Raw genomic sequence first — 15491 nt, forward strand, 5'->3', positions numbered from 1 at the left:
ATCAGGAAAGCAAAGAGTGAAATAAAAAGAAACATAGCTCTTGGATCTAAAACTAATGCAAAGAGTGTTTTCAATATTACAACAGCAAGAGGTCAATAAAGGAGGAAGTGAAACAGATAAAGGCAAAATGGAAGTATCTCGAAAATGAACAAGATGTGGCAAATGTTCTAAATTAGTATTTCACAGAGGTTTTTACAAAAGAAAAAAAACAGATAACATGCCACGGGTTAACAATATGGGTTTCAACGAGGCAGATCATGTCTTACTAATTTATTAGATTTTTTAGATGATATGATATACTTAGATTTTCAGAAAGCTTTTGATAAGGTTCCACACCAAAGACTGATCCTCAAATTGGAAGCTGCAGGCATTCAGGGTAATGTAAGTAGATGGATTATGAACTGGTTGATGTGTAGGAAACAGAGGGTGTCGATTAGAGGAGTCGCTTCTAACTGGAGTGAGGTTGTTAGTGGAGTTCCACAGGGATCAGTACTAGGGCCTTTGCTTTTTCTAATCTATATTAATGATCTGGACTCTGGGATATTAACAAACTTGTCAAATTTGCAGATGATACTAAAATAGGTGGCTCAGCAGATACAATCTCGGCAGTACAAGGGCAGTAATGTTCAGACTGTACAATGCACTAGTTAGAGCTCATCTGGATACTGTGGACAGTTCTGGGCTCCACACTTCAAGAAAGATATCGCTGCTCTAGAGGCAGTTCAGAGGAGAGCAACCAGACTTATTCCAGGTCTGAAGGGAATGTCCTACTGAGAGACTGAGGGACTGAACCTTTTCACCCTGGAACAGAGGAGACTACGTGGGGACTTGATTCAAGTTTTCAAAATCATGAAGGGCATCGACCACATCAAACCAGAGGAGCTTTTCCAGATCAGCAGGGACACACGCACCCGGGGACACAAATGGAAATTGGGCTTCAAGGCATTCAAGACAGAAAACAGGAGACACTTCTTCACAATCTGGAACAAACTCCCCAGCAATGTGGTTGAAGCGACAATTTGGGAACATTTAAAAATAGACTGGATAGGATCCTTGGATCACTCAGTTATTAATGGACACCAAACGAGCACGATGGGGTGAATGACCTTCTCTTGTTTGTAAACTTTCTTATATTCTTGTGTTCTAATGATATTACTCTTAAATGTATCACAGAAGAATGACAATGTTTCTAGCATTCTTTATTTTTGTCCTTGTTATAATTCCATCTGTATCCTCTTGTTTTTGGGACTGTCTTTATCTCACATTAAGACCTCAATTAACCCAGAAGAATGTATTTTGTGCAACTAAAAATGGGACACAAAATAACTTTTACACCTCAGCAGATCTCAATTAAACAGTTTCAGAATTCTTCCCAATGTGAATTATTCCTGTTGTAACTTGCATCACCTATTGAGAAGCCCCATCTAAATACAGTCCTGCATTGTTTGAACTCATAAGCATAATTTAACATGCCTCGCTGCAATGCATTCTGGAGAGCGGACTGCATAGTTAATTATCTGTACTCCTAAATCAGATTACATCAGTGTTACAAATGTTTGCTTGCCAAAAGCTTTGTGTTCTCACGTTGAAGAGCCACAAAATGTTTTTCTCAATGTTCATTTGTCTTCAACATGCAAAAAAAAGTATAAGATTAAGGTTTTTGAATTACAGCACAGACAAGAATACTGGGTGCACACAATCATGCTGTAGTTATCGTTTCAGTTGAATATTTGTTAGGGAGAAAAATCAAAGACGTTAGCTGCAAGTGTTCTCAAAAATAATGTATCTAATTTCTGAGTATTATCTACAACAATGAGTTACTGATATTCTAATATATAAACATTATTTCTTCTTTTTTAGAGCTGTAATTTACTTGCACAAATTGGAAGCTTACAAAAATCACACTCAGCCTATTCCAAATCAATTCAGTCATGACAAAACGTGCTCCTGTCTGCTGTTTGATGTTCATTTTTCCATGACACAACGTGTTGCTGGGGGTAATGTATATCGATGAAATTAAACTATTGATGTATGACTCATAGCTTGCAGTATGTTCCTGCATTATAGTAATAATAAAATTATATAAAACATACTGGAAATTAAATGCAAGCTTGTGAGATATTGAGGTACAGGGGCTAAGAATAAATTGAAAAATAGTCTTCAGGCAATCTATTACACAAATTGCGAGAGTCTCGAATAATTTTTCATTGGAATCTTCTTCCGCACCCTTTGCAGAAAAAGGGCTCTGTTGTTGTTTAATGATTTGGTGACTATTTATTTTCCCACTTGTTTTTATATGCATCGTTACAATCGACTCATTGTATCCCCAGAGATCCTGCAAAAGAAAATCAAATTCCTCTCTCTCTCTGTCATTTCTGGATTTATTTACTGATGGTATTTTGCTGATGCACTTTGTCCATGTTTTATAGTATGATTGTGAATGGTTTACGCCAATGCCAGTGATCAAATGTCAACATTGTGGCTCGTATCCTGTACCCTAGGCAAAATCTTTAAAGCTTAGCCTTATTTTACTGATACTTTTGAAGCAGTGTGAATTGAAGTCCATTTACAGAACTCTATGTGTTTTATTTTCCCCAGGTCTGCTACTGCTGTGCTTGCTTTTATATTTTATAATGCTTTAATGCGGTTCACGTTGATATATCCAGAAGCAGCAATTACATTCTTCATCATGAACGTCACTATATGTTTTATTTTTCAATTTGACTAGAAATCAAGATCAATATGCTAGTTGAAGAACAGAAATTTAAATGTAATAGGAAAATCCATCTCACTGGATAGTTGTCATTACATTTCAAGCATAAACTCAAGATGTGAAACTGACCCTAGACTTATAACCTTGGGGGGGAAAAACAACAAATAAGTGAAATTGGATATGTTCAATGTTACACAAACAAATAAAGGAATAAATATAATTACTGAACAATTGGCTTTTATTAGTGTAATTTGTCAATGTTTAAGCCAAATAGAACTTAATCTAATGGAAGAGATCTAGCCAAAATGCTTTATTGGTTTTAACCTTGGATATATCATGATATTTCCCAGCAATACTGACTGGAACCTTGAACATAATTCATGAAAAATTACTGGTTAATACACTTGATTATCAGCTTGCAGATATTTATAAATGTAACCTTTTGGGATCCAATTTGTTAAAAAACCCAATATATACATTCCTACATTGTTAAAAGCACAGCGTTACTGTCCGATTCTATGTATGTCAGAGTCTTTGTGAGTTTCTCTCAAACCAGTACCCTCACAGTTAAGGTAAATTAATGTGTCAGGGGTACTGCAATCATGATAAGCTTTTGAAGGACTTGGTAATCGGACATCTTCTGTAGAAAATAACATGTCTGAAGAAGTGGAGGCTACTATTAATCCACAAATAACAGCAGGGGTTATGATATTAAGAAAATAAACAAATATCAGTGAGAAAGGGGGAAAATACATTTTTTAACAGCTTTAACAGGACATTAATGGAACAGACCTATAACCAAGTGTGTGACCATGATTAATACATGTTGATTAAACATTTAATTCAACAGGCTGTGGGGCATACAAGCAACAGACTTCATTTCACATTCATTCAATTCTCACGCCAGTATTTAATTTTTTACTAAGCATGACTGCACTTCATTTGGACAGTGATCTGCTTTAACTAGAATGTAATTCATGAAACGTGAAAAGTACGGGACAACAAATCATTATGTCCCTATCTGGCAGTAAAAACAGGCTATAGCAAACTCACCTCGTGTCATTATGACCGGTAATTTGGGACTACTGCATCAACTCTGATCTCCATTAATATTGAGCCTGTAAAACCAGCAAGCCATGATGTAGAAATCAGAAAACATATCCAGTGGTTATTATTGGAACACAATTGAAACCCCTTTTTATCCTGAGTGGAGTTCATATGTTAACCAGCAGACATTGCCTATAGGAATAGCTTGCATGTAACCATTCACCTACAGGTCGAGGCTTTTACCAGATTAACTTTCTGAGAACACCGCACTACGGTTAAAGTGAATTCATTTTAAATAGCACATTTTCTATTAGCTTTCTAAAAAAGTGTTGTGTTTATGCTAGTTGCTCGTCTGATTACTTCAAGGAATACATTATTTCAAATGCATACCACTGACTCAGCTTTTCCTGGTCCTGTACTCTGCTTATCCTTTAACTTTCATTAATGAATGAGTCAGTTCAAAAAGGACAGCTTGTTCTTCTGTGAATACCTGCTTCATCAAGATCTTCCCCTGGGTGTTGTACTTTCACACTGTCAGCAATGATGGAACACACTATGATGTAATATCTTTAGTTCCATTGATACTTCTGTATTGTATTCTGTATCACATTTTCTCCATCTGAGACCAAAAAGATCAACAGATGATGTAAGTGAAGATTATTCCTTTTCACAAAGCATGAGGTGATGCACAGGTTGCCACAGAGGTAAACTGAGTTGATAACAGACATTCTTAGGAAATGTATTTATATACCTCTAAAAGAGTACTTTTGATTAACATTATCATTAGCTATACTATGCATTTCAGAATGGTCTCTCAAACATTTCCACCATGAACCAGTATCCCCCTGGTATATTGGAAACAGTAACTTTTCCTGCCACTTACCATGCAATGCACAACTGTTCCTTTGAGCAAACTGATGTAAATCTGTTTGCTATCATAAAACTTGAAGGAAAGAACATTCTTAACATACAAATTGATTTCAGTATCCTGGGATGTCAGTCCAACTTTCCTCAGCATCCCAGAAATCTTTCACAAAGTCATCTCTGTGACAAGGCTGTCAGCACACAAAGCAGGATAAGTAGGTTCTAAATACGCGTGTTTAATTAGAACTTAAATGCTTGGGGAATAAAAATGGCAAGCTGGTCCAAAATAAAACATTAAGTCAAAAGAGAAATATAATGAACTACCAATCATTTTTGTGAAGCTAATAAGCATAAATATTCACTTCAAATCAGATTTGTTTGATAATTACTGTTAATAATTATATTTTTTGTTTTTATTAAGTTAGTAAAAGTTTCAGGACTATATGCTTTAATTTGCAGGATCAGTTCTGCAGCTTGAAAAATCACAAGCCCAGATTGAGTCCACATCACTCGGTTACTTCGCACAATTAGACAATCTGACAGTGTGACTGTGACTGGGTGAGATACCAAGGGGCTGAGAGAGTCTCACATGAACTGTATATGGCAAACTGTGATCACAATATGGTTAGCTTTGAGGCATACTTTCAAAAAACAAGGTCCAAGTCTAAAACAATGGTCTACAATTTTAGAAAAGCAAACCTTGAAGGTATGAGGCGGCACTTAGAAGAGGTAGACTGGAGCACACTGGATACAGAGTCAGCTGAAAATTGATGGGTATATTTTAAGAATATACTACTTGAGGCTCAGGAACAATTTGTACCAAAACTTAGCAAATTGAGGACCAAAAAACAGTGGCCAAAATGGTTTAATAGAGGTATGCAAAAAATATATAAAGAGAAAGAAAATGTTGTATAGCGGATACAAAAGGGATGGAGACGAAACAAAATACATAGAATATGTTGAGCTGTAAAGAGATATTAAGAAAGGCAATCAGGAAAGCAAAGAGGGAAATAGAAAGAAACAGCTCTTGGAGCTAAAACCAATGCAAAGAGCTTTATTCAATATTACAACAGCAAGTGGTCAAAGGAGGAAGTGAAACAGATAAAGGGCAAGAATGGAGGTATCTTGGAAAACAAACAAGATAATGAAAATGAAAATGAAAAAACAGATGACATGCCACAGGTTAACAATCGGACCAGTCAAATCCTAAGAGAGATCAGGATAAATGAGGAGGAAGTACTAAAGGGACTAGCAGAATTAAAAACCAACAAATCACCTGGACCAGATGGGATATTTCCTACAGTACTTAAAGAAATGAGGGAAATGATTTATAGGCCGCTAAATCAAATATTCCAAATGACACTTAGAACAGGGGATGTGCCAACTGACTGGAAGATGGCAAATGTCACACCAATCCACAAGAAAGGGGACAAAACTGAGACAGGAAATTACAGACCAATCAGTCTCACCTGCATTACTTGTAAAATGTTGGAAAAAAATATTAGACAGAAAATAGAAGAGCATCTTAATGAAAACCATATTCTTGGAGATAGTCAACATGGGTTTAGACGAGGCAGATCATGTCTTACTAATTTATTAGAATTTTTTGAACATGCAACTGCAGCTGTAGATCACGTGAAAGCATATAATATGATATACTTAGATTTTCAGAAAGCTTTTGATAAGGTTCCACACCAAAGACTGATCCTCAAATTGGAAGCTGCAGGCATTCAGGGTAATTTAAGTAGATGGATTATGAACTGGTTGATGTGTAGGAAACAGAGGGTGTCGATTAGAGGAGTTGCTTCTAACTGGAGTGAGGTTGTTAGTGGAGTTCCACAGGGATCAGTACTAGGGCCTGTGCTTTTTCTAATCTATATTAATGATCTGGACTCTGGGATAGTTAGCAAACTTGTCAAATTTGCAGATTATACTAAAATAGGTGGCTCAGCAGATACAATCTCGGCAGTACAGGTTATTTAAAGGGACTTAGATAATATTCAGTTGTGGGTTCGACACCTGGCAGATGCAATTCAATGTGGACAAGTGCAAGGTATTACATGCAGGTAACAAAAATGTCCACTATAATTACACTATGGGAGGAATAGAACTAGATGAAGTAACATGAGAAAGACCTAGGAGTCTGTGTGGACTCCTCACTTTCTCCATCAAAACAATGTGGGGAAGCAATAAAAAAGACAAACACAATGTTAGGGTATATTGTCAAAGGTGTAGAATTGAGAACAAGGGCAGTAATGTCCAGACTGTACAATGCACTAGTTAGAGCTCATCTGGATACTGTGTGCAGTTCTGGGCTCCACACTTCAAGAAAGATATCGCTGCTCTAGAGGCAGTTCAGAGGAGAGCAGCCAGACTTATTCCAGGTCTGAAGGGAATGTCCTACTGAGAGACTGAGGAACTGAACCTTTTCACTCTGGAACAGAGGAGACTACGTGGGGACTTGATTCAAGTCTTAAAAATCATGAAGGGCATCGACCACATCAAACCAGAGGAGCTTTTCCAGATCAGCAGGGACACACGCACCCGGGACACAAATGGAAATTGGGCTTCAAGGCATTCAAAACGGAAAACAGGAGACACTTCTTTACACAGAGAGTCATCACAATCTGAACAAACTCCCCCACGATGTGGTAGAAGCTGAAAGTTTGGGAACATTTAAAAATAGACTGGATAGGATCCTTCGATCACTCAGTTATTAATGGACACCAAACGAGCAGGATGGGTCAAATGGCCTCCTCTCGATTGTAAACTTTCTTATTTTCTTATGTTCTTATGTATACACACACACATACATACATTTACATATATATAACACAAAATATACTGTACAGACTATATAGAATCATTGATTGTAATTCTCAATGTAATTCATGATATACAAATAATTGGTCATCAGTAGGACACTACCAACAATAAACAGCACAACCATCCTTCCTCCCCTCCCACCCTCTGAAACTTAATTAAACTTTTCACTTTCAATTCAAGGCATTTGCACAAAGTGGTCAGCTGACTGATTGACAGCCAATTACACTGTTCAATCAGCCAATTAGACCAACCTCCACTGAAAACACAATGAAATCCAAAGCATATACAGTACTAGTGTTGTTGAGGAGTTTCATTGTTATTAAAATGACCTAACGTTATTGAATTCCCATAGTGCTGCAGAAATAACAAATGTGTTAATCACAGATGATAAGGCCTATCTATCAGTCATACACCTTGTTAAACCATCGACACCCCAGTGTTGTCATTAACTCCATAATGTTTTCCAAGAAATGTTTGCTCAGTGTTGTGACAGTGGTGGGAAAGATTTATCAGCAGACAAATTATTATTCATCCAGCAATTGCCAGAGACCCAGGATGTGAGTATTTCTGAGGATTTTAAATACCCGATCCATTACAGACTATGTGCAGTAGATACTGAGAGGAGTTCTACTGGGATGTATCCAGCTGGGCCTAACCTGAAGACCCCAAGCCCATAACAGAGACAGCAGCTGGATTTGACCTCACACCTCCAGAAGCTGAAGGCCAGGGAAATCCCCCCTGCACCGGCTAGTCCTCATAAAATATGATAGTAAAGCTACCTTGTAAAAGTAATGGAGGTCAGTGAGACACTTTGCTGCAACTAAAAGATGGTGTTACATCACCTTTGGGAGATATGGTGTTTCCTGAAAGCGCCATATTTATGGCATCTATTATTTAGAATGAACATTAGTGTTGAAAGTTCCCTCGTTCCCCCTCCTGCCACTCCCTCTGCCATTGCTTGTATCAATCCTGTCACTATAAATTAAATAATTCTTCAGAGAAAAAGAGACAGAGGCAGAGGGTTTAAAAGGAAAGCATGCTCAGGCCTACAGGAGTCCCCTCTGAGTTACTCAAAGCACATGGTGCTCCCTGTGTTTCTCAAGCACTCTGGTTTCCAGCAGTAATTCCTTTAAGACTTTTCATCTTCCTACAGCGTATTTATATTGTGTTTAATGAAAGATAAGCCTGCTGTCTGGTGAGAATCCTCTAGGCAAAGGGCTGAATAAAGGGAAGAACAGATGCATGTTGTGAAGCACAAAGGCCCAACAGACATTCCCATCTAACGTCACAGAGTTTCCAGTCAATGCAGTAATGAACTGACAGTTTATCTTCTCATTGGTATCCTCATGTTTTCACTACAAGGGATATTCAATTTTTCAGTCCATTGAACATTAAGTTCTTTTGTTGTGAGATGGAGCAGATATAGCCGCCTAGAACACATGCATTTCAGCCCTGATACTTCTCTTCCTGAGTGACAGTGCCCTTATGTCAATCGACCATTGTATATTCAACATATAACGTTTGCTCTTTAGCATGGTTCAATATGCCTTGACTGAGCTTTACTACAGTGGACATCGTTTCTATATTTTTCTTCTATTCTCTTAAAATATTCTATAGGGACTAAATCTCATATACCAGATCAACATAATTTGCATCTCTTGTTCACGGCATTAACAAATGCACTGGAATAGAGGACTGCAACTAAAGTGGCCACATTGTTAGTATTATATTGTGGAGTGCATTTCAGTACCATTAATACACTTAACCTTGAAAAGGAGTCCATGGCATTAACTCCCAACTAATTCAGCCTTTCCTTTCTTCTTTGAGTTTGGATGGATCACAATGTATGTTTTTCTTATTTCCCTCCAAGCCACAGCAAAAATGTCACCTACAATATTTTTGTATGTAGTTTAAAAGATACTGTAATATATGGAAGTATAATATGCAGGTACTGAAGTACTGAACTCTATCTCTGTGCTATATAAATGAAAAGAACTAGTATTTTATATAGACCATCCGCAGAGTTGAGCATTACCATTACATAATGACCTATTAGGATCCATTAGAGGCCTTTAGCTGAAGCTCAAGGTGCTTAACTAACCCCCTTTATGTAGTTAAAAGTGTCAATTTGCCTGCATTGTGCTGCACAGAATAAACTCCACTACATCACTGCCTGCAGCGAAATTTTTTTTTTCTTCATATCAAAAAAATGATTAGAATACCACCGGAAGGCATATGGCAGAGGTACATCTGTTCTGTTCTATTCCGAACTTAATTCCCCCTGTCCCGTGTGAAAGAGTCAGACTCTGCTAACCTTAACATCACACTTCCCATTCAGTTAAAAAGCCAAAAGCCAATTTTTCACATAACCTTTCAATATCAAATCAAGCCAGTTCATTTTTATTTTATTTTGTGATTGCCAAGACCATCGGGATAATGCCTGCAGAAGGATGACATTATTTGACTGCTACGGGCATATTTCTCAACTGTTCACACTTGGTTGCATCCAGTAGGTAGCATAATTAGGACATCATGTGCATGATTGCTTGGAAATGGCAAAGATAATCCTATGTAATAAAGTTGCAATTTATTTTATAGCTGGGCCATGTGCTGTACTGCCATGGATGGTCATCGTGACTCATCTCTTCTGGCACCTACTGGCTAATTTTAGGATTGCAAAAATAATACAGGCAAACTTGGGATACCCCTCCCAAAACACACACACACTTAACAATGACCTTCCGTGACTGATCTGACTGAAAGCATTATTATGGTGTTTTCCAGAGTGTTGTGTTACTATCCATTCCCTTTTCTTCAACAACTGTATATTTTCTCATTTCATCTCATGATGTCACTGCTCCGTTGTTTTTTATGAATAATAATTAACCAGGTGCAGTTACTTTCTCTTGTGTTGAAATGTTATTTTGAGCTGTGTCTCCAAATACATTTAAAAAGATATTCACTGTTCTGATATCAAACATACTTTCCTTTTTAAACATGCTGATAATGAAAGTACAGTACAGTATGTACAGTATGTGCAGGCAGCATGTTTTTAAAAGAATAACCACCAATTATTTACCCCTTTTGTGTCAACTGATGTGGAATAACCAATTACCACTCATCCCCACTGAGAGATGAAGACAAAATACACGCATCCTCCAAAATGTGACCCTGCAAGCAATCCCGATCTCTTCATATTGAAATTGTACACAGCGCACTACAGATCCTGTCATGAGGGAGGACTGACACTCACTTCTAATGTACAGACTCACACGTATGTGTCCACACAGTCACTGTATTCCAGCATATTCACTGTATCCCTGCCTGATTTTTGTTTAGCACAAAAGGCCTAAATCTGAACTGGCTGCTGGACTCTGTGTGGAAATCTCTTCAGCGTGAGGAGCTTGGGAGCCCTGCGGCGGCAGAAATTTGAATATATTTTCAAGGCATTGAAGAAAATCCCTTTTAATAGAAACATTCACGCTTTTAAAAAAGGTCTGTTTTGAAAATGCCTGGGTAGTGAACTGTTTCCTGGGAGCTTATTGTTCATGTTTCAGGCTATTTAAGATATCTAGCAAAATCGAAATATTTTCTTTTTATTAATTCATTTTGCTCTCAACTTCCCAAATATCCTGAATTTTTGGGGTTTTGTCTTGAGATGTCCAATGTTCCAGTCTAGGGCAGTACTGATTGAGCAGTGCTTGGGAGTAATCTCAAGCAACACTCAATCCAAGATCATCAGCACCTTGCATTAATATCCTGAACCATGATGATGAAATAAAGAAGACAAAGGGATATTGTGTTCTCTAAATTACATTTCACCAATATTGTATTTAAGAAGAGACTCCAGTGAGACCAGAAAAATAACAAAACCTGTGTTAGTTGATATGTTATGTAATTACAGTGATGCCATATGATTCAAGATCACTACATTTTGGCTTAAATGGTAATTAGTCAGTCTTATTTGTTTTCAAAGTTGGTAATTACTTAAATGATTAATACTACCTCATTAGTAACTGAAATATGTTTAAGGACAAAAAACAAAATAATTTTTTTATGGTGCTTAACAGTCAGTGCCTGTTTGAAAAAGATATGAAAATGTATTCTCAATCACTATTTCCGAGTTGCATAAAAGCTGCTAATGTTTCAAAATAAGCAACAAACAAGAATAACTAAGCTTTAAAAGCATCTAGGGTAACAGTCAAAAAGCCCTCATCACGGTGTTCAGTTTTCAGCAGCTGTTGGCTTAAACAAAAACACAAAGGGTTCATTTTAATCAGGATGCATTTCACAAATACCACAGGGGGGCTACATCAAGGATTTCTTTTTTCCTCATAATTGTTTTCTTGATCTGTATGAGCGTGTTTCAATTGAATACTGTACATATGCTTGTATATATATCAACAGCACTGCCTTCAAAGCTGTTTTATGTGATTTCATGTGGCACATCAATAGCTGTTTAGAAATTTAATTGACAGTCTTATAAACTCAAAGAAACCTTGTTGACATTGCTTTTGAAAAGCATAAGGGTTTCCATATTTTTCTTTCACACAGTAGAGGTGTATGAACATGTTCGTCATAGAGTAGCACTGAGTATTTATTCATCATGAACCGCAAACTGCACAAATTGACCTTGGTGGTGGAACAAGGTCACAAGTATTCATTTTTCACTATACAATTTTACAACAACATATTCAAGTATTCTCTCACTAATGCTGTTCAGCTGAGACTGGTATGTATTTCACAAACCGTATTTAAATCCTAAATGTAATTTAATCCTGTTATCTAGTCTTGTGGGGTCACTGTTAGTATCCCTACTATAATGCTAATCCTTCCTCCTAACAGTAACTTTACGAACACGCCAAATGCCGCAACATGCCAAAAAAACTGTTTACAGTGCGCAGTCAATTTACAGTAGGCAGGATAGGAATTCCTGGTTCTCAGGTCCAAAGCGCTTTCTGTTTTTCATTCTAGTTGATCTCTCAATTACTTAATTAAACCTTTAGTTGAACCTTGCAGTTACAATCTGAAGAATTTTCACCTTTGGAAACTTCATTATTATATTGCCATTGCTATTTTTCTGCATAGAGGAAGTTATGTGAGCGGTTAGTTCTTTTAGCCTGGGGTCTATAAATGTAGGTTAACACATAATAAACACACACACACACACACACACACACACACACACACACACACACACACACACACACACACACACACACACACACACACACACACACACACACAGACATATATAACTATATATACATAGTGACATAGCACTCCTTGTTGGCTCATGTACATTAAGGAGGCCAGTATGAACAAAATATACACCTCTGTTCTGTTCAGATCATTCCAGAACCTTGAAATACCTTTATGCACCATTGCACACTCTTATTTATAATATTACATTAAATAACGTCATCTGTGCCCCAGAAAAATCTCACAAATCATTCTGTCTCTCTATCGCTCTCAAGCAGACTAAATTACTCAGTTCTGGACCAGAGTGAAATCAGGCAAATTACTCCAATCAATAGTGATAAGGCAAGGTGACTGGGGCAGCTATCCTGCTCAATCATGGCAACTTCATATTTCCACTGGCAAGTCATGACTTCACCTGGCCTTAACCAAGATGGGTTATAGTCCCTTTGCCTGGGATCTTAGTACTTGTTCATCTTGATAGAGAGTGTACACAACTCACTATACCTTGTGCTTCCAGGAGTTGCCAAACGCAACACACACTGATTCCTGTATCCTAAAGCAGAGATTTGCAGATGCAATTTAATTAAAAAAGGAGGGAATTGTGTGTGTTTTAACTTCCACCTTGTAGGGTATTTTTTTAAGGAAGAAGGGGTTTTGAAATTACAAGGAAGGAGCTACTGCTTGCTTTAATGTATGAATGCCAAACTGTAAACCATCTTGTAAATTAACAATGTTGTCCATGAATTATGTAAAGTATGACATATGTTTTAAAAAGGCAGTAACATTCATATATATAAATGTGATTTACAATTTTGTTGGTATAATGGGCATTTCTTCCTGTATTTGAACATGATTACATAGTGTTTCCGAAGTAATTTTTTGAGGTGATTTGCCAAGTAAACTGAAACAGCGGCATTGACAGGGCAATATGGGGAAACAAAATCTAAAAGAAAGAAAAAATCCAAGAAAAAAGAATTGTAGTCACTAAGTGCTCTCTCTGTTGATTTGCAAACATGTAGTATTGAGACAAAATTGTTATCTTGTGGCTGGAGGACTGGATTGCAGTGCCTAGTATTTGAACAGTGGTGTTTAGAATTGTTTCCGTATTACTAAAAGCATTACATATTTTTGTCAAGTTAATGATAGAAAAATATTATCCAGTTTAGACCAATACAATAACATTCTTCAACTAGTAGGTTTCAGGTTTGCATAATATATGCTACATGAATTATTCTATTCTTTTGAAAATAAGTGATGCAGTTAGGCCTACTATATGTCAAACTACAGGTGCATGTAAAGTATAAGTAATGACTTCCATGCAGCTATGATGCCTGAGATATAAAAATGGCTGTGCACCATATATTTTGCATTACTGTTTGCATAATAATTCATACTGGTACACTTTCAAGACTTAAAATCATAGAGGGTATCTAAGTGTGTATTAAAAACAAAAATACCTATTTGCATGTGCAGAAGATCTTTCAAATTTGACACTCAGCTGGGTGAGGCTTATAAATGCAGCAGCGCTTCATACTGTACATCAAAACCCACAGCCCAGAATTTATTTTTGATTATATAAAATATGCAATGACTTCAATATCTTGAACAAGACTATTTTTTGGTGTATTTGAAGGACATAGTGATACACTCTCCAATTCACAAATGTAGGACATGTATAGAATGTATAAGATTACTGCTGCATGCATTTAACTACTTTATCTGTTGTAAAGCACTAGAAATACATTACTGTTAATGCCAACAAGCCTTGCTGCTGCACATCGTATCAGAATAATCAGCATCGCATTACAGGCAAAACTGTTACACTCTCATCTACAATTTAATTATCTACTGCTGCTATTGGTCCAAATGAATTTAAGTAAATAGTTTTTAGAATAGGTTCATTTTGGCATATTACTTCTAGTTCGGCACTTTCTTCATTTCGTTGGCAGTGAGGTGCATCATACAGAAAACACATTAGTGTTTTGTGTTAGAATATCTATCAAAATAATGGATTATCTGGACCACTGATGTAAAAAGAAGCTCATTTCCTATTAAAGCACAAGACGTGTATTGATCACTCCTTGTTTGTAGTGGCTCAAGCCTCTTATCTTGAACATGGAAGATGAATTTGAAATGTTTTAAATATATTACATTGCCTTGAGCTGGTAAACAAATGTCTCTTTGGCTGAACTGTTTTTTTCTGAAAGCCTTCCTTCCACAGAAAACTTGATACTGTCATATATGACAGCCTGTCATATAATAACAATTGTGGATGAAAATGACTAACAAAATGATTCTGTTATATCCTCAGTTAGTCAGGTTCAAAGTGTTCAAACTAGATGACTTGTTAAACAATGATCAGACACAGATGAGGTCTATAGTAGGACAATTTATAGATGAGCACAGAGACTCTGAACAATTACGGATATTAATGCCTGTTTTCTTTGGACATTTTGAACCTCTTAAGTTATTACATTAGAATTTGCTTCTCAATTCCATGAGTGCGTATAGATATAAGAAGAAAGAGCTAGGTCTGAACTTCATGATACTGGGGGAAATCAATCTATGGAAAATCAAGAAATGCAGTAATGAATGAGTGTGATGATGACACACCATTTTATTCATTCTTCCTGGTCACAAATGTTGAAGCTAATGATCCAATTTATCCAACTCTAATTTGTTCTTCAAACAAAGCTTTTTTTGTACTTTGTTTTGCAAACACTTTTCATAATCGATTAAATCTGTTTATGCTATGACTTATGCAGGAAGACTGAGGCTTTTGATTCCAGAGACAGCTGCACTTCAGGCTATATCTGTTGGATTAGCAGGGACATTATTG

Source organism: Amia ocellicauda, chromosome 15, assembly GCF_036373705.1.
Source record: "Amia ocellicauda isolate fAmiCal2 chromosome 15, fAmiCal2.hap1, whole genome shotgun sequence".
Taxonomy (NCBI): Eukaryota; Metazoa; Chordata; class Actinopteri; order Amiiformes; family Amiidae; genus Amia; species Amia ocellicauda.